General features: G+C 43.7%; 2 non-coding genes across 2 annotated transcripts; one reads left to right on the forward strand and one right to left on the reverse strand.

Moving 5' to 3' along the window:
• Window positions 1-2,566: 2,566 nt before the first annotated feature.
• On the reverse strand, window positions 2,567-2,648 carry TRNAS-AGA (transfer RNA serine (anticodon AGA)). Its single transcript has one exon. It is a non-coding gene; the product is annotated as a tRNA-Ser (tRNA).
• A 1,742-nt stretch (window positions 2,649-4,390) lies between these two features.
• Window positions 4,391-4,464, forward strand: TRNAT-AGU (transfer RNA threonine (anticodon AGU)). The gene has a single exon. It is a non-coding gene; the product is annotated as a tRNA-Thr (tRNA).
• The last annotated feature ends 15,795 nt before the right edge of the window (window positions 4,465-20,259 follow it).

Here is a 20,259-nt window from a genome sequence, read left to right on the forward strand (position 1 = left end):
TTCGCAAATCCAAACCAGTGGTGCAGCTAATGAAGCGGCACCAGGACCCCACCGGTGATTTCATTTGAAGCAATTTATTTAGCAGCCAGCTTTATTTTTTGCAAGCGCCTTTGTCTGGCTCGGTTTGCTCTTCTCTACAGTAGTTTTAGTGTGAGGTAGGGTGGTGCATCCAGTCAAATGATGGGAAGACTGGAAGGCACCAGGCAGACTGGCCTCTTGGGAAACTGAGCAGTCTGGAGACACGTCAGTCGTGGTAGAGGAAGGGAAAGAGAAACAGAGGGCGGACACTGAAAGAGATGACAGAAGACAGGCTGGCAAATGGTGTGCACTTTCGCGGCCGCTTTGATGTTCTCAGTGGCCGCGCGGTTCACTGATAACATCAAAGCGGCCGTGAAAGCGATCACAAAGGCAGACAAATGGTGCACGCGCCCGGCGCACATGCACTGTAGCTAGAGGCCTGAAAAGCCACTAGTCTGCACTTACAAATCCCGCTTACTAAAGCTCTCGCCAGAGCAGCACTAAAGCGCTGGCTCAGGCGAGACCTAAAAACTTGGACACCAGCACTTTTGAAGCTCTTTTTAAAGAATCTGACTTCAAAAATAGGTTTTGACCTGGACGTAGAGCCCTGACTTCAATTAAAACACTATATAGAATATGCTAAAACTATAGTGTATAAATCCCCGGAGAAGTATACATATTGTCAATTAGATCACAGGATTCGCCACTGTATTCTCTTACTGAGGCTCGATATCCTCCCTTTGAATGCACATACAGCAAAGTGGAATAATTCTGAAAACACAACAGGGCTCTGCGATTTGTGTAAGGACGGAATGCAAGATCTAACTCATGCATTAGTTGTCTGCCCTAACCCAGCTCTAGTAGAAGCCAGGCGGAGGTATTTAAGACCTATCAGAATCAGATACAATGCCTCTTCTGTACAAAGTCTAATCAGCCTCAGTAAATTACCACCGGAAAAATGTGTTTGTTACCAACTGTATACATTTTTAAAGAGTCTTTTAAAGCTGTTTTAAAGTATATGATGTTAATGATTTAAAACTTCTAAACAAAGCTGATTTTACAGCCATCTACAACAGATATAATCTTATTATCCCATAAGATTAATTTAAGATTTGAAAAAAAAACACCAGATAAACTCAAATGTTATAAGTGGTGTAAATTTAAACGAGATTTAAGTTAAAGCCATTTTGAAAAGCTATGATGAAGTGATGTTAACATTGTAAATGTCTAAAGTTGATGCTATAAGTATCATGTTAAAAGTTTTTAAGACTGTATTTGTAAATTTGTTGACCTCAGTTAAGGTCTATATCAAATGTAAAATAAACTAAACTGGTGTGCCACAAAGTGCGCAGTACTGTAAACATAAGCAAAGAAGACATTTCTCTGAGAGTGCAGGATTTATCTGAGGAACATATGCCCAAAAGAACATAACATATCCATGTTGACATTTGGAAAGTCTGCATAAACACAATTATGCATGTTTGCACATGGCTTGTTAGGATTACCTTAACTTCCAAGAAATGGGCTGTTGCCATTCCTACAGCGTGGCAACGGTCCCATTGGCTCTAACACAAGCGGGACGAATGGCTAAAACATCCACTTGTTGGCTAGCAAAAATATCTATATTTGGGATACAGAAATCCCCCACAATCCTGAACCCTGGTGCCACTGCACCTGCTGTACCCATTGATAGCTATGCCCTTGCCTTCCACATAACACATTAGCCATCAGGCAATCTGGCACCTGAATTAGGTAATTAATTGCAGCTAACCAGCGTGCATTGCTGATCACTGGATGGTCCTGTTTGTAGCATGAACCCCAGTAAGGAATCAGCTCAAGGCAGAGTGTCACCCCTCTGAGTCCTAGGGGGTCAGTCTGAGGCACTGAGTGATGGGACACAGTTCTCAGCACAGCCACTGCTGATGAGGTACCAGTGAGGTGAGCTGCCTGTCTGAGCCAGGGTGAGCGGCTAATGGTGAAGGTTATGGAAAAGCTAGCCAGGCAGTTGCACAGGGGGTATTGTGCAATTTATGACTAACCGCTCAGAGGGGAGAGCCAGGAAGGTTTACCAGGAATAAAAGACTGGTTTTAACCTGGAGGCTGGAGCTTTGCTGCTGAGTTCTGGAGCTAAAGGGGGGCTGCCTGGAGTTTAAATGTGGCTGCTTGTAGCGAGGGTACACCATAAGTTTCCTTTGATTTGCAAAGAATGTAAAATAGTTAAAGAGCAGTTGTCAACTAAACTCTTCTGATTTGTGTGATTGATTCGCCACAGTGAGGGAATGCGGGAGCTTTTTGGAATATGCCTTACTGTCACACGAGATGCGGGGCATATGGCAGAGCTGCAGAATGGCTGTCATATTGTTCACCCCCCCCCCCCCCCCCCCTGTGATTTGATATATGTGAGTAGGGTAAGGTCGCAAGTCCCATGTGAGCCATCATGTAGAGAGCTGAGCTTCTCTCTCTGTTCGGGTGAATACTGCATGGGATAGTTATGGATACAGGTCACCGATAATGCAAAATGGGAAAGTAATGTTTAAAAAGAGATTAACGTAGTCGGCAGGATTCGAACCTGCGCGGGGAGACCCCAATGGATTTCTAGTCCATCGCCTTAACCACTCGGCCACGACTACTTATTAAAGATGGTGGCATGTACTGAATTGGATGGCTGTAGAATGCACGTCAGAGATAGGAAGATACGTAGACGCTTCATGAATGAGAATCCTAAAGAATTAGAGATTACAGGGCTCGCCATCCCCTTTGGAAAGTATAAACTGTGTCCTCGAGGGGATAATAGCAAAAAGGTGTTAAATAGATAAAGATCTATAGAGTGTGTGGGGAAGAGTCGTTGAAAGAGAGCTGAGAAAAAGGTACAGGAAGTGAAAGGCTGGGGACGGAGAGCACAATTGCTGCTGGTGTGTGGTATCTATGGAGTGTGCCCCGGTATGAGGAGAACGCAGGGAACAACCCACTGATATCCGTTTGCGCGTGCGCGGTGCCGCAGAGCTCAGTCGTTTTCTGTAAGTGTGAAGGATTCTAGTTTTAAATCCATTTCCCTGGAGTTGCTCGCCGTGTCGTTCTTGTTAGTCAGGCGTCTTCAATCAATGCTATTCATTAGATAATGTACGTGCTACTTAGTGATAGCTTCCTTCTGTGTGCAAGTTGTGAGTAGACCTAGGACTGTCTGAGCGCCTTGGTACTTGTCGGGGATACTATGGTGGTACGGAAAAAGCTCGCCTCTACCTCGGGAAACTAAGAAAATGGCCAGGTCTGCTGAAACAATGTCTAGAACTAAACTAGGGACCCTCTTTCCATGTATAAATAGTCTACAGTGGAAATCAGTACGTAGCGTGGCCGGTTAGCTCAGTTGGTTAGAGCGTGGTGCTAATAACGCCAAGGTCGCGGGTTCGATCCCCGTACTGGCCACTTTGTTTTCCTCACTTTTTCTTTGTAGGGCATCGACATAAAAAAAAGCCATGTCCACAGTGCAGGACGTTTGCAGTTGCACCCTGGAGTGACGACTGTTGTTTATTCTGGTTAGTAACCGTGTGATACGGTGCCTGACAATGATAGTAATTGGTGTAGGGTGGGTGCTTCAATCCTTACAGCTGACAAGACCCCCTTGCTCACCCAACAGCCTCCTCCGTGTTTTCATGGGACTCTCATTCTGCACTTCAAGCGCTGTTTACCTCGTCGGGTCCCACGACAATAGATCCCACCTTCTTTCCGAGACTGCCTGGCGGGATCCTCGGCTGGACCACGAAAACTAAAACTTGTTTGGTGAGAAAGTGACGCCTGTAACTCAACCGGTGCATATGTAAAGCGCTCTGATATCTTCGGGTCGAGTTCGCGCTATGTAAAACTGCAAAAAAATATCCCGTTGTTTTCATCTTTAGAGTCCAAGACAAGGTATCGTATAAAACATTCAAAACACGTTCGTATCTTTGTAAGATCGCCAGGGCTTCACAAATACAGCATGTGGTATATAGTGACCTCTGTACAGCACAGGTGGGGCGCCTCGTGGCCACGAGAGGTTACGTAGACGTTCATATACGTGTCTTGTACATTTTGATGATCTTTATATCATTTCTCTTTCGATTACATTTGGTTCTTGCCTCTACGTAAAGCACTTCATCCACCAGTGCGTGGTGTTCATGCTTAAAAATATTACAAATTAATACAAATATGTGTGTGTACCGATATAAACTTTTCATGAGACATTTTTATAATTTTTCCATTCCTGTACCAAGTTTTCCTCTCCATCTTCTTGTTGGGAACAGGTGAAAACTATCAAGACTTTAAAAAACCGAAAACTGCAACACATGGCATTTACAACAGGAAATAGGACAGAGTGGGAGTGCTGAGTGTCTCAGGTGGCGCTGTGGCTTAGTTGGTTAAAGCGCCTGTCTAGTAAACAGGAGATCCTGAGTTCGAATCTCAGCAGTGCCTTACTTTTTTTTCCAGACAATCTACAGAAAACGAATTTGTCTAAAAAAACATACATCAAAACCACGCTCTTTCCATAAAAATTGTTCGGCACTCGCTAATTCCCCCAGGGACCTAAATTAATGGTTTTGAATTTAAATTCTACTTGCACTTAATCCGTGTTGTTTATGGTAGCAATTGGGTTTAGGTGAGCAACAGTGGGGGTGATGCTGCTATCTGTCTCAAAAGCATCTATTTCACAGGCACCGACATGTCCTAAATAATGGGCTATTTTATCACGTAATAAGTTCTAAGTGTGCACAACACCATATGCACTTAAACGACTGCAAATAGTTTAAAAGAATAGGCCCGAGAAACGATTTTGACCTATGGCTGGATTGTCACTAGCTGCATTTTACTGGCGCTGCCATCTGCACTAGAAGCGTCCATTCTAGATGCATTGCTAGTTTTAAAATTGGCCCTTTCTACAGCTCAATGAGTTGCAAGTTTGCACTGCACCATATGCACTTTAACTGCTCGATGACTGCAGATGGTCTAATCGACTCACAAATGAATTTAGGCAGAGATTGCCGGGCAGTGGGTTTATGGAAATACTCGCGCTACACTTTATTACTCTAGAGATGCAAGAATTATCCATGTGATTGTTTAAATCATGTAATGGTTTTAATTACCTACGCACGGTAAATGATCGAATTAATTTATTTTTATGTTAAATTGAGACTGTATTGTGACACCAACTCGAGTACCTTTGACTTTCACATACCTATTGACAAAGCCAATCAGTTTGGCTTTGTTTAGTGACAAGATTTTCCCAACATTAACTAACATAAGCAAGCTTCAACTGACAGGAGCAACACAGGCAGGCCCAGGGTAACCTTCCATTACTGACACTGTTACTGAAGGGACAGAAGAGGTTTAAGCTACAGTGCTTTAAGAACAGGCACAGCACAGGCAGTAGCAGTGTAAACTTAGCTTTAGAGTACAGATGGTTATAGAACAGGCGGTGGCGTTGCAAGCTTCACTTACATGAAAAGGCTGTGAATAGGCCAAAATTAATGTTGGGGTGCAGAGGGAGTGGTAATAAAACCAGCAGGGAACAGAAGCACTTATACAACCGGGCACTGTGCACATCACAAGTAAGGTGTCTAGTGCTGGGTACATTTCTATTTTTTTTATTTTTATTTTAAACAATTTTATTGAGATCAGGACAGGAGACCGGGACAACATATAATAATTAATGTTACAGACAATTATACAAATAGATCGAATCGAACAGACAAATCAAAGAAGGACAAATATATACAGATCATCAATTGTAACAGCTTTGTCCAAATCAGCTCAGTGAGAAAAAAAAAAAAAAAAAAAAAAAAACCCTTATGTATACATCAATCTTTACTTAGAGTTGAGGTACCCCAAATTCTATTGGTTCTTTGAAGAAATTTGTGGCCTCTGATCTTAGCTAAAGAAGTTTCCATAATGTAGATTTCTTTGACAAGAAGCCACCACTCCATCACATGTGGAGGGTTACATGAGATCCAAGTCCTAGCAATAATGAGTCTGGCACAACCAATCAGAATATTAATAAGATCAGTTTGTGGGGCTAAAGATAAATGATTCAGCACCGGGATGCCAAGCAATACATTAGCCAGACTTAATGTAATTGGTTGTGTCAAAATCTGCGTGATACCCTGGCTAACTTTAGACCAAAATTCAGTGAGTCGGGGACACGTGAACATCATGTGTTCAAGATTGGCAGCCAACAGGTCGCATTTGGGGCATCTTGTCCGTTCACTACTAGAACTATTATTAGACCATTTTGAGATTTTTTCCGGGGTATAATATAACTGAAATATCGTTTTATATTGTTGTAGACGTAAGCTGGAAGACTGGACCGAGCGATTAAAACTACTTAGCGAAGATGATATCTGATTGGCTGAGATATTCAGACCCAAACGGGAACTCCATTTGTCCGCGATATTCCTACAATCATCCAGTTTAAACGATGTAAAAACTTTATAGCCTAAACTAATGAGTGATCTAACCTTAGCAGGATAGAAGCAATTCCATATATCTGAGTCTTCAATTTTAAGTAGCTTTATTTTACGTATTAAGTAGTCATGTATCTGAATGTATTTAAAATGTGCGGCAGAAGGTAGTTTGAAAATTATTCTGAGTGTCTCAAAGGCCAATAGTCCGTCATTACCGTAGATATCTCCAAGTGTTTCAATTCTAGCATCTTTCCACTTGTAAAACATACCATCATGAAATATGTCCGGAAGACCGGGGTTGGCCCATAAAGGCAGTTGAGGATGGAAAAAGGACGTATTGCATTTGGCTAAAATAAGTTGCCAAATTTTAACAGTGTCTCTGATCGTCTTAAATTTTACCCGTTTAAAATAGTTTGGGTCATTAGTTTTGGCTAGAAACATATTGGAGTCCTCGCCGAGGGCGAATTGATAACAATACAGCGCTTGTGAGTTGCGGACAAACAGGCCACGGAGACGGCTCAGGAAAGCAGAAAGATAGTAGACTCTGAAGTCGGGAAAGGTCAGGCCACCTTGATTAAGAGGTAGTTTAAGAAGATTAATTGACCTACGAGCCTTCTTGTATCCCCAAATGTAACTGCTAAAAATCCCATCAAGCCGTTTAAAGTATGCATTGTTGACGAGAAGAGGTATGGACCTAAATAAATATAAGAATTTAGGTAGTATGTTCATTTTGATTAAATTGATCCTACCAACCATACTTAAGGGGACCTTGTGCCATTTTTTAAGAGTTGTAGCAGTTTCTTTAAGAAGAGTCTCGTAATTGAGATTAATTATCTCATTAGTATCTGAAGAAATTTTAATGCCAAGGTAAGTGGCTGTTCTGCAAGTCCCTACTATTTGAGTCATCGGTTTGAAGTTCAGAATAACTTGAGTTTTATGTGAGTTGAGTTTATAACCGGAGACTAACCCAAATTTGTTAGCCTCCTCGGTGATTCCCTGTATAGCTAACGGTATATTGGTTGAATAAACCGCAATATCATCGGCATACGCCGTTATTTTTAATTGTTTCTGACCGTGTATAAAAGGAATAATATTAGGATTTGCTTGTAGTGCGACAAGAAAAGGTTCGAGCGACAATGCAAAAAGCAAGGGTGATAATGGACACCCTTGCCGAGTGCCGCGAGAAATTAAGAAGCTGGCAGAGGTTAGCCCATCATAGCAGAGCCTGGCTGTAGGGCGATCATAAAGAGCCTGGAGCCATTTTAGGAATTGACCATGGAAACCCATAGTGATCATTGTTGACCAGAGAAATTCCCACCCCACTCGGTCGAAGGCTTTTTCAGCGTCCAAGAGAATCATACCGAGTGGGGTGGGTCCAAGCCTGGCAACGTCGAATGCAGTAATGGCCATATTAATATGAGCGGTAGTATCTCTTCCCATGACAAAACCATGTTGGTGAGGGGACACCAAATGAGGGATAAGTGGAGCTAGTCGGGAAGCAAGTACCTTGGCAAAGATTTTGGCATCTGCATTGATTAGTGAAATGGGTCGATAGGACCCACATTGATCCGCCGGTTTGCCCTTTTTAAAAAAAAAGACCATCCTGGTTGTATTCCAGGATTTGGGAGCTTCCCAATTTATCCCAACATTACTAATCACATCAGTAAGTAATGGCAACATTTCCTCCGAGCATTTTTGGTAGATGTCTAATGGGATTGTATCCTCTCCAGTAGCTTTACCTAAGGGTAGTGAAGCGATTGCTTTTCTAATCTCTTGCTCCGTAATATTTTCAGAAAGCAGATCCATATTTTCAATCTGCTTACCTTTAGTTATATTAGTGTCTAAATATTCTTGGATCTTGTTCAACTCAGGTAACTCCTCTGGAGTGTATAATGTGCTATAAAATGCAACGAATTGCTGGAGAATCTGTTCGGGTTGAGAGTAAACCAAATTGTTTGGACCCTTAATTTCTTTTATGAGTGTTTTAGATTTATCATCGGCGATTTTATATGCCAAAATTTTGCCAACCTTATCCCCGCTCTCATATTGAGAAATATGAAATTTTTGTAGACTGTTTAAGTTTTTCTCCATAAGTCTAGTTTTAATAATGAGCTTAGATGAGGCTAGCTTCTGACATATGTCAGATAAGTTTGGCACGCCCTGTATCAAAGCCTGTGAGAGCTGTTTTTCAAGCGTAGTTATGGTGCTACTCAAGGCCGCCCAACCTCGTCTATATAGGGAGTTTTGATTGAAAGCAAACTGTTGTGTGAACCCGCGGATACTAGCTTTGACCGTATCCCAAACTATGCTTGGAGAGGCAGAATTAATATTTATAGCAGTAAATTCACGTAAGTGTGCTTTGAGTTGTGTTATGTATTCAGTGTTAGATAGTAAATGTCTGGGAAATGTAAATGTCCTAAGTTTCCGGTTGGTCCATGATAGACTAAATGATAATATGATTGGATTGTGATCCGAGGCAACTCTTGGACACAACTCGATGGTGCTGTTCTTTATGATATTATCTGATGCCCAGACCATATCAATTCTTGAGCAAAGTTGGTGGGGGGCGGAGTAGTATGTAAAGCCGGCAGAAGAGGGGTATATTGTTCGCCACACATCCTTTAAATTGTGGATACGTCCAAGTTCGATAAGTGCAGCTCGTGAGCGACGCATACGCTGAGATGCTCGTTGTCGAGTAGTATCAATATTGTAATCCATAATAAGGTTGAAGTCCCCCATTATAATAAGTTCCCCACTGCTGTCCAATAGTTCAATATTTAACCTGTCTAGAATAGATGGGTCATCAATATTCGGCCCATAAAAGACACAGAAGGTGAAAGTATTGTCATCCCAGAGCACTTGAGCGATAGCCCAACGGCCAGCTTTATCAACCTTAGTTTTAGTCAGTTCTATATTTAATCTTTTCTGTGCCAAAATAGCAACACCTCTAGTTGGAATACTGCATTCTGAGCACACATACACGTCGTATCCTAACTGCCCCAAAAGCTTACGGTCAGAGTAAATGATATGTGTTTCAGTGAGCAAGGCGATCTGAGGTTTATACAAATTAAGCTCCTCGGAGACAAGCCGTCTCTTATTCCTGCCATTGAGTCCCGCTACATTCCAGGCCAAACATCTGATTCTGTGTGTCATTTCGATCTGTTAAAGCACCTTGCCTGTTTTTTATTTCGATTTTTCGTACTGCATTGCATCGACACAAAAAAATTATAACAACAAATAACCTTCCCCTCATTTTTACATTTTTATCCCCCCCAAACCCACCAAACCCACCCCCAAAGAACCACCCTCGGAGGTTCAGGTGAGAACCCCTATCCCAAAGAGGAGGGAAACCTCTTATACCCAGCTGCCGGTTGCTGGGCAGCACAAAAGAGATGCAGCAGAGGAGGCCAGCCTACTAGGCAAATATTGGATCTTTCTGTTAATATAGTTTAATTGCAATTAGTATACTATAATTAGTATAATTAGTATACTATAGTTGTGTGAATGTATAGATGTGTGAGTGCACCTATTCCCCCTTTTTTTTTTTATTATTGATTTTTTATTTATTAATTTTTTTTTTTTTTAAATTTACCCCCTGACTATATATTGAGAAATTGATATATAGTTCTCGCTCAGCTCTAAGATGTTAAGGTGTTAGTTTCGTTAGAACCTGTTGTGCCTCTTTTTCGTCTATAAATGTATATGTCCGCCCACCATGGATGACTTTTAGACGAGCAGGCTCCTGCAAGAAGGCCTGACCACCCAGAGCCTTAAATGGATCAATGAGTTGGCGGAGCCTCCAACGTCTATCCATAGTAGGTTTGCTAAGATCTGATCTTACAAAAAAGGTGATAGAGTCAATCGTGACAGGCGAGTTAGGCCTAGCTTTGAATGAGACAGCCTGCCTAAGAAGGAAATTCCCAAAATAAATCAGAAAGGGACGAGGAAACCTATTCGCCTTGTTTACTGCAAAAGAGAGGAGTCTGTGTACTCTCTGGAGCTGAGAGTCCCAATCCCAATCTGAAAGGTCCGGGAAAGCTTTCTGAAACAGTGATACCATATATGCCCTAGGGTCAGCCCCTTCTGATCCTTCGGGTATGCCAAAAAGTCTTAGGTTGAGGCGTCTTTGTCTATTTTCCATATCTTCGACCTTGTCTTGTAGCTTTCCAATCTGTTCCTGGTATTGATTGACCGCACTCTGATTACAGGCAATTATCTCCTCCACATTTGAGACCCTTTGCTGTAAGGATTCTATGTCCTGTATGACCCCTCCCACCTTTTGATTCAAATCCTGGATGGAATGCTGTATCTTGGCATTATCCTCTCTGAGTTGGAGAAACTGTGATTGTGTCTCCTTATGTTGATCAGAGAGAGTCTGTAAAATAATATTGAGGGGAGAACTATGTTTTCCTAGTCTGTCAGAGTCAGGATCGGAAGAGAGCAAAGTGTTTATATGATCAGAGGGGGGATATTCTGGAACAATAAAGGGCAGAGTAACTTGCTTAGGAGTTGTAATATTAATATTAGATGTTGAGCTTTTCTCCTGAGTATCTATAGTAGTCAAGCTACTTGAAGCATTTAAAGAATTGGAGGCAGATAGACATGGATTAGTAAGTGCAGGAGCAGAAGCAGGAGTAGAAGAGGAGGATGCTGGTAAGTTCGTTTGTGCCAGAGATTGAGCCAGACATGTTTCCTTTGTTTGGTCTCCCATCAAGGAGTTAGCACCGGACAAGCGTAAAGTCATCTTCCTAACATTTCCATTGGCTTGGATCCATTTGCGGAGAGGGCTATTTTCAGTTATGGGCTTGACTTGTAACGGTAGAGTAATAGTGGCAGCTTTCAGGGTAGCTGAAGATTTGCCTGCTTTTAGCTTGCTTTTGACCTTGAACCTCCCCTTTTTCCGTGAGGATTTTCTTATGGCGTTGGCCAGAGAGATGAGAGATGGTTCGGATTCTTCATCGGACTCTGCATCATTATCATGATTGATATCTGAGTTTCCAGGATCATAGGGAATCTCTCCTTGACCGCCCAGCCCTCCACCCAGGATAGCTGGAGTGAGCAGAGGTAGCTCTGGTAGTTCGTTACTCGGAGGTGGCACTACCAGGGTAGTTGAGGTGTGTAGAGCTGTTTTTACATTCTCATTGGATTTTCCAGACATCGTAACCTCATTCATGATCTTAGTTTGGAGAGAAGAAGGCTCAACATTTGGCAATGCACCAGTCAGGCACACCGGCGAAGCAAACGGCGGGCTGGGAGAGAGTGTACCCCCGGGAGCAGAAAGGAGCCCTAAATCCGTGTTTTCCCCCAAAGTACCGTTGTTGCAAATAAGAGGTAGTCCTGGCCCCCCTTCACCACTGGGAGTGATAGTAGGAGCGGCCAAATGGGGAGGGCGGATCAAGGGCTTAACCATATTTGATGAATTGGATGTTTTAGGTGCTACCGTCGGGGGTTGATCACCCGTATCTGTTCCAACCCCAAGCCCATCTCCAGAAGAATTATGGCTCGCTTGTAAGGTAGAAACCGAAGCTCGCCCAGCCTGATGAGAGCTATTTCGCCCAATGCAGGCGCCTCGCGCTATCAACTTAGGGGCCATGAAAGAGCGGTAAATACGCTTAACCACGTGCTCCCCCCCCCGAATTATGAGAAAAGAGCGCCGAAAAGTTAGGCAGCAGGAGTCCAGAGCTATGGAAAAGGCAGGTGTCCGTGAGCTTGAGCACCGGGGGGGGAGTGTATCGGACTGACCCCAACAGACGCTGAAGTGCCTTAAAGATGAGAAGCATCAATTCGGATTTCAGTAGTTCATATGCTCAGCGTAAGTTCGTCAGATAACAGCACAATCCAATTATAGCCAGGGCACAGGGCAGTTAAAGTGGAAAGGGAACCCCAGTGATAAACGCCTCACCTCTCATGCCTCTGGAGCCTCCTCTGTAGAAAAGCCGTGGTCACGGGGCACTCTCTCCTCCGTATGCTAGACGCCGTACCAGACGAGGGCTCCCGTCTTGAGTCTGAATCTTCAAGCACCTCTAGCGCTGTTCAGGCGTTGTTCAGCTCCCCCCCTGAGCGTGTACGAGAGCCAAAAGAGTAATAGCCAGGCTTAAACCGAGCTCCGATATTTGCTTGTGCAGCCCGCCGCCACGGAATCCAGGGACTTTAGACCGCAGCTGTTTTTCAAGAAGCGGAGCCGGAACCATTAGTGAGCTCGCTGCCGTTGCTCGCTGCTCGTTGTGCTCGCTATACACTTAGCCCGTATCAGTGGATAGGTAATGATACGCCTCAACCTCGTCTCTTATTAAAGTTTGTAAAGTTTGTAAAACACCACAGTAAACATGATGCGGGAGGGCACTCCAGTCACGCTACATTCGAGACATCAGTTTCCTTTCAAACGCTAAAGATCCCCGTTTTTCCATTGAAGTAATAGCAGAGACCTCCACTGCTGCAGCTCCGTGGCGAGTCAGCCCGCCATCTTGACTCCACTGGGTACATTTCTAAAGGGCTTCTTTTCTTTTGAATGATGTGTCTAGCCTTTCCTGTCCTGCCTGGACATTTTCTATTCACTTTAGTCTAGCATATTGTGGCTTAAACCTATAGCCACGTCAGAAGTGTTGTTCCTGGTTTGGCATTGTGCCAAATATACTAAACTCCATCTGGAGGTCTGGTAAAGTTTTCAAAAACTCATTGTTGGTACTTTTAAAGACGACCTCTGGCACATTGTCTCCTGATCTGGAGGCCGCCTGTAGCGTATTGGGTCTGGTTCTGGAGGGTTCATCTGCAGAATTGTGCCTGATGTCACAGTCATATCTCGTATTTTGTATCAAGTTCTAGTGGCAACATCTGAAGTTTGTTCTTTTCTTCGGAGGCCACCACTGTCAGAATGTGTTGCATCCTGTAGATGCCATTTTGTTTCTGAAGCTTTGTCAGCAGTATTGTGTCCAGTTGCAGATGCTCATCTGGCTATAATGTGACTATTTTAGGAGCTCACATCTACAGTGTTGTGTTTAGTTCTAGTACATGCATTCAGAGTGTTATTTTCGAATTTGGAGCCCAGACTGCAGACTGTCTTCATTTCCAGATGCTGTATCTGGGGTGTGGTGTTCAGACTGAAGGCTTCGTCTGAAGTTGTGTGAGCTTGGAAAATCACTTATGGCCTGCTTTGCATTTACAATGTTCTAATCATCTTGAACCGCACCTGGACCCAGCCTGAATGAGTTCTGACCCTCCAAGGGGAGCCCCTCCGGTCACGTAGGTTTGGAAGCAGTGCTAAAGGTGCCCAGATGGCCCAAATCTAAATCCTGGGGTTTAAAGAATTTTCTGCCAAAAAGTGCTCTGAGAACTGAGAGGAGACTGGCACTGCTTGCTCACCAATCTACCTGAAATGCATCGCCAGTCGGACTAACTTCATGTTAGCTCCCACTACGTTCTACTCCTCAGGAGCAAATCCAGTATAGCTGCTCTTCGTCGGAAGGTATCCAGCCTCCTGGAGCCCTCTTCGGCTATAGCCTGCAGCTTCATCCCACTGTAGATTTCCCACTTCAAAAAAGAGACAAAGTCCAATAGAAATTTTTACTGCAACTTCATCCAGTGGCTCCCGCAAGATGACGACTCCTCCTTGTACACCGTACGCTGCATTGCACTGCTGAACTTTACTTTCTCAGACTTTTTTCTTTCCACTTTGTTCTAAATTGGAAGATAAGCAGAGATCAGGCTCAACCCACTTTCTGTATCCAAACAGGTCTTCATCGGGGTTGGCCATACCTTTTGTTTTTGCCCAGTTCTCTGACTAGATGTCTGTGGTTGGCGCTTTAATCTTTTCAGCACCATTTTCCAATCTAACATTTCATGATATTGGTTCTAGTGATTGGATTTGTGTCACTTTTAATTGTCAAATGATTTATTACATTGTATTCTATTTATCTAAACTAGTGTGGGATTTTCTTGTGTTGTGTGGTATTACTTCATTGCTGTTTAAATGCTGCATAAATACTTTACACATTGCCTATAATTTAAGCCTGACTGCTTTTGTGGCAGGCCACCAAAGAGCTAAGTTAATTTAGTGACTTTTGAGGTACTAGTGCATTGAAGTCACTAGCATTTTTGGGGGTATACCCTGCACCGCCTACCTCCAAATAATACTTTAAGTCTTGTCTGGAAGTGTTTGTTTATTTATTGAAGTGTGAAGTTGTATTTGTGGATGTGTAAGTATCTGTGTGTGTGGGTGTGCTTGTTCATGTATGGGAGAGTTTTTTAATAGCAATTGTGTTTGTTGCCCTATTCTTTAGCCAAAATTGTACCTTTGATTCAAAATTTCATGAAAGGACACATTTTGAATAAAATAGAGTGCTAAATGATGGATTTGCATTTTTCATAATTATGTGCTATTTTGTGTAACTACAATTTTGCATAATTAAACACAAGCAAATCATGTGAATTTCACACGTGCCTTCTTAAAACATCAACCTTTTACATAGAACTACCCATTGAAGCCAATCAGCTGTACTAATGGCAAGCTAGCAGGATTTCTCCGTGCCATTCAGATATTGTTGGTCCAGTTCTGTCTTCCTTTGCCATAGAGCCATCTCATGACTGTTTTATGTTTTATGTGTTATGTAACGCATACTAAAAGTAATCGTAAAAATCTAAATAAAGTAGAACCTAGATGACTTCCCTGGAGTTGGATATTAATACATATGCAGTCGACTACCCATAGTTGTGGAACATTTCCAGATATGCTTGTGTGATCAGAAACCCTATATATTGTCACATACTATGGAGGTGATTAGGATGGTGGGCGGACTTTAGTCCGCCCGCCATCCTCGCGGTGCTGGGTCCAGCTGCCAGATGTGCGGCGGTCCTGCACCGCTAATTAGGATGCGACCGCCACCCTGACAGTCGCATTGCGCATTTTTGGCATTGCTGCGGGTGCTGCTGTAAGCAGCACCCGCCGCAATCCCAAAGTGCCATGGTGTGCATTTCCATGCACAACGTGGCAGGCACCGCACGGTGCCTGACACCTTGTGCATGGAAATGGAGGTGGGTATCATGGGTACCCTCCAAGTGCACCCCCACCCCCCTGGGCCCCAAAGCACATCCCCGCCAGCCTTTCCATGGCGGCATCGCTGCCATGGAAATGCCTTTCACAGCACTCATCATGATATGGATGGTGGTGCCTCCTAGACACTGCCACCATATTGTGGCCCAAGTCCGCCCAGCCGGCAATCGGAACGATTGCTGATCGGCGGAAAAGTGGCAGACACGCTTTGTGTCCGCCGAGATACCCCCGCCATTATAATATGGCGGGGGTAAATCACTGTACGATGGCGGGCGGATCGCCAACGCTGGGCCGGTGGTGCCGATCCGCCCGCCATCCTAATTAACCCCTATATGTTTAATTTTTCAATTTTGCTAGTGGCACATACGACCTCTTCACATATAAACGACATCATACCCCCAAACCCCACCAAAAGTGGTCCATGGAGGTTCAGGACTATTTCTTAAGTTACTTATCACAATTTATTTGTTTTTTTAACAAAAATAAGGGAAATGTGGGCTATAAAATGCACTATTTGACCCTCCGTTTTAATTTTTTCTTGGGTGTAGCACTCTCTAAACACCCATTGGGGAGGCTCGCTTTCCCTATCATTACAATCAGCTTTAGTCTTTGGCCATGTGGGCGTGCTAGTAGAAGAAGTAGGTGGCTGCCTCCTAAGAGAAATATTGGCGGACTGCACTACTTTTTTCCCACTAATTAAGCTCTGCTTACAGGCATACAAGTTGTAGTCTGCTGATTACAGGTTTTTATGATGTAAGAAATTATGTTATTAGTTGAAAGGGGTGGAAGTCCCACTAAAATAATAAACACAATACTTGTCAGAGTGAACCACAAAAGTCACCAGTGTGTAACCCTTTAGTAGCTTGTCACAAAAAGTTTCAAGCTTAACTTATGTTTAAAGTATTTATGCAGCACTCAAACAGTCATAGAGTGAAAGCACAATGAAAGAAAAGTTGAAACCAATTTAGAAAATATAGTTCACTTTAATAAATAAAAATTACATCAAAACGACAAAAATTGAAACAGGAGAACCAGAGTCACGAAGTTTCAAATTTGTAGTGAAAATAATGCCAAGAAGTACATAGTGCCAATTGTGGTAATCTACTCACTCTGGACCAGATGACGAATTCATTGCACTTATTTGAGTCTGTATTCCGGGCGCGCCAAAAATTGTAACTCTGTACACTGCCTCAAAGGGTGCATTAGGAGTGATGCATGACTTTAAACTATTCTGGGTGCAAAGGGGATTTTTAAAGTTTGCTGGAATCCCTATTAAAAATGGTTAATATAATTTAAAAAAATGGTTAATATCACTGAATTTGTTGTATGCTTTGATGTTAACCCCAACAAGTTGGGATTAGTTAAGTGCAGTGACCTCATGTTGAAGTGCCCGGAGGAATGGCCTCGCTGATTCAGCTGCCAGGAATGCTGCTCGGTCATGAACAAGTGCCATGTATGTTGCACCAACTAATTTGCTTCTGTACCTTCCCCACAAGATTGTTTTCTCTTATGGAAATGGGCCTATGAGAATGAGAAACAGTATTGGATCATGCAGAAGGGTGCAAGGCACCCTGAGGGAGTGGGGAGGTACAGCTCAGGGCATGTGGTTGCACCAACATTTCTGCTCCCAAACCTTGCCTGGTTGTACCTTTGAGCTGCCCATTTCGATAGAGATTAAATCTTTCATGGTGCAGCACCCAAAATCAATGCCAACTGCCAATGCTTGTTATTTATTTTTTTACTCTGCTTCTACAGCAAGTAAAGGTACATTTTCAGTTGCAGTGGCGGCCGGCATGGTTTGCGGATGGCAGGGTGGGTGTGGGTGCACAGGTGGGCCGCGAAGGGGGGATGGTAAACATTTTTAAAATAATAAAAGAAACACTTACCTTGTGGCACCGGTCCAGCGTCTCTGCTCCTGCTCGCCGAGGCACAGGAAGCACAGAAAAGGCTCCACTGACCAATCCCAATGCTGCAATGCAGTCTTTTGAGCGTCCTGGTTCGAAGCTCAACAAGGGAATGGGGGCCTGGGATTGTTCTGCAATGCAGCCTGCATGGAGAACAGGGAAAGTGTGCATGACTGGTCTGGGCGACCAAACAGTCATTGCGCTCTTTGGAGTGGCACACCACTCCTTCCCTCCCCTGCTCCGAGAGCAGAGCGGAACGCCCACCCGCCTGCAAAGCAAGAGGACACATAACATGATAATAACTCAAAGTTATCATTTTATGTTTCCTTTGCAGTGCACTGTTTAAAAGCAGAGGGGCAATGCACCCCCGCCATAGCGGAGGAGCCGCCCCTGTTCACTTGCAGCGAATGAAAACAGCTACCCATCACAGTGCAGTCATAATTTCTTGGTCAAGTTATATAACCAACATCTTGTATATAACTACCCTTTGAAACGAGACAACAGTACCAATGACATGGTAAATGGATGTTGCAATGACATCGGTGACGTTGTCTTCCAGTTCTATACCTTCATTGAACAACTCATTGCATTGTGGGAGTTGGAGTGCAATATTTTCTCAAATTGATAAAATTGACATATTTTAGGGTTGTGTAGAGTGAAACCATCTGGTGACTATTTTGTTTATAAAGTGACACATGCTTAAAGTGAATGGGATAGTCAAAGTAGACCAGAACTTGGGTATATACTCCGGACTGAGATATTAACACATATTCAGCTGACTACTCATAGTTGTGGAACTTTCCTAATATGATATGCTAAATATGAAAACTAATCAGAGACGCTAGGAGTCGGCATATTGTATACGTTTCATTTTAAGTTTTTACCAGTGGAACAAAACTCCTCTTCACATCCCCTCAGATCCTGTCCCCATTTCTCTCCCACCACCCCAACTGGACCATAAAGGTTCTAGACCACTTCGTAAATGCCCTTTAACAGCTTGGGTATTTTTAGCAAATTTAAGTAAAAGCTGGGCTGTAAAGAGTACTATTTAAACCTTTTTTTTGTTGTTGCAGAGTTTAGAACTTTTATCTAAACTCTCTTGAGCAGAGCACTCTCCAAACACCTCTTGAGGAAGGAGGGCTCCTTTGCCCCCCCCCCCCCCCCACAACAGGCTGAAGCCCACGGGAGCAGCTACCATTGCTGTAACAGGTGCCTGGCTCCGGGGCCCAGGCCCCTGAGGGGCCCACCGAACCTTGATCATTTCTGTAATTTGCTGTCCCAACGGCAGTCATAGGGGCCCTTTCCCCTGCTTGCCCCAGGGCCCCTGGCATCCAAGCTACTGATGAAGACATTGTCCACGTGGGCCCAGGCTTTCGGGGAAGTGTGTAGCTGCCTCCGAAGAACAAGTTTGGGGATTTGCACTTATGTTTTTAGAGCAAACTAAGCACTGCTTATGGCGCTATAATTCGGCTTCCAGTGTTGTATGCTATGTAGGATGACACAGATATCGCGTTGTTCCCGTTCTTCCTCAGTCTCGAATCGTCTCTGACTGTGTGACCCAACTCTCCCATGACAAAGGATGTAAACCTGTTATCTAAAACTCGAACAGTGATAGATTTGTGGTCTTCTAGTCCTGAAGTTTCTCTTTCTATATAATCCGCTTCCTTCCTTCCTCTGCCCGTGATGTGCTGCGGGAGGTCGTGTTTATTGCTCTTTGAACAGCAGCAACATGCAATGGGCTCTCATTTTAGAACCGCATCCGACACACTGAACAGGTGCAATCATGCGTGGTGTTTCAGGACTCCCCCAAAAAATGCTGGCAGAGTTGTGTCTGATACGATTGTGTACATTACAGGTACGGACGTGGGAACAGGCCAATGGAAGAGAAGGCGAAATACCAGCGCTTCAATTTATAAGAACGGCATATGCCAGACAGCGAGTGACAGTATTAAGGCTAGTAGAGTGTCAACAGAGCTGGACGTCAGAGCCCAAGTAGCTCGCCGTGATCGTAAAGTGGTTAGTACTCTGCGTTGTGGCCGCAGCAACCTCGGTTCGACTCCGAGTCACGGCATTGCGGGTGGCAATGTCACGGCAGTTGGGCCTTATTTTTATTTATACATTTGGAATATGGCAATAAATTGCTGATTTTAATAGTTCTTATCCTGTAGTCTCGCACTCTCCAATCAGTGAAACGATCACGTTTTACAAACAGAAGTCGTTCAGAATACTTTGCTTTTTATATACTGTTATATACCATCCTTTATTCTTGTCAAAAACAGCAAAAAAAGTTTTTCGATTTTTTTATCGGACTCAGGAAAATTCGGTTGCTTTAAAGTACGTTTTGTGCAATGTTGTTTTATTAATGGTGTGCGATGAGCACCTCTCTTACGCTGGTGAGAGAGCCCCGGGATTGATGAATGCAGGTGGCTGGGGCCTGCCTGAACACCGGACTGCAGCAGGAGGAGGACGTGCTGCGAGAAGGATGCCTGTCAGGTAAGTATTTTTTATGTTTTATTATTTTTTTATTTGTGCAATAGTGCACTACTCACCACCCACTTCCCCGCCCTACCACTCTCCGTAGATGCCAGCCGCTAATGATGCTGCGTGAGTCCCAGCTCAAGCCAGATCTAATTCTGACGTAGGCACTAGGTTCAGTGCATTGGGGTTAAGTGATCTCAGCGAGCCAGCGGAACCGGCCAAAAGCATCCCTGTATATTGCACCTTCAGTCATCATAGTAACGGGCATTTCAGGTAATAATGTACCCCAGTCTGCTGCATGCATCTGTGCCTCTTCTCACAGATGGATAATTCGCCAGTGTGTGTGAACTCTTCTCTGTTCAAAGTACAAAACAAGCTTTGG

The sequence above is a fragment of the Triturus cristatus genome, chromosome 12 (assembly GCF_964204655.1).
Source record: "Triturus cristatus chromosome 12, aTriCri1.1, whole genome shotgun sequence".
NCBI lineage: Eukaryota > Metazoa > Chordata > Amphibia > Caudata > Salamandridae > Triturus > Triturus cristatus.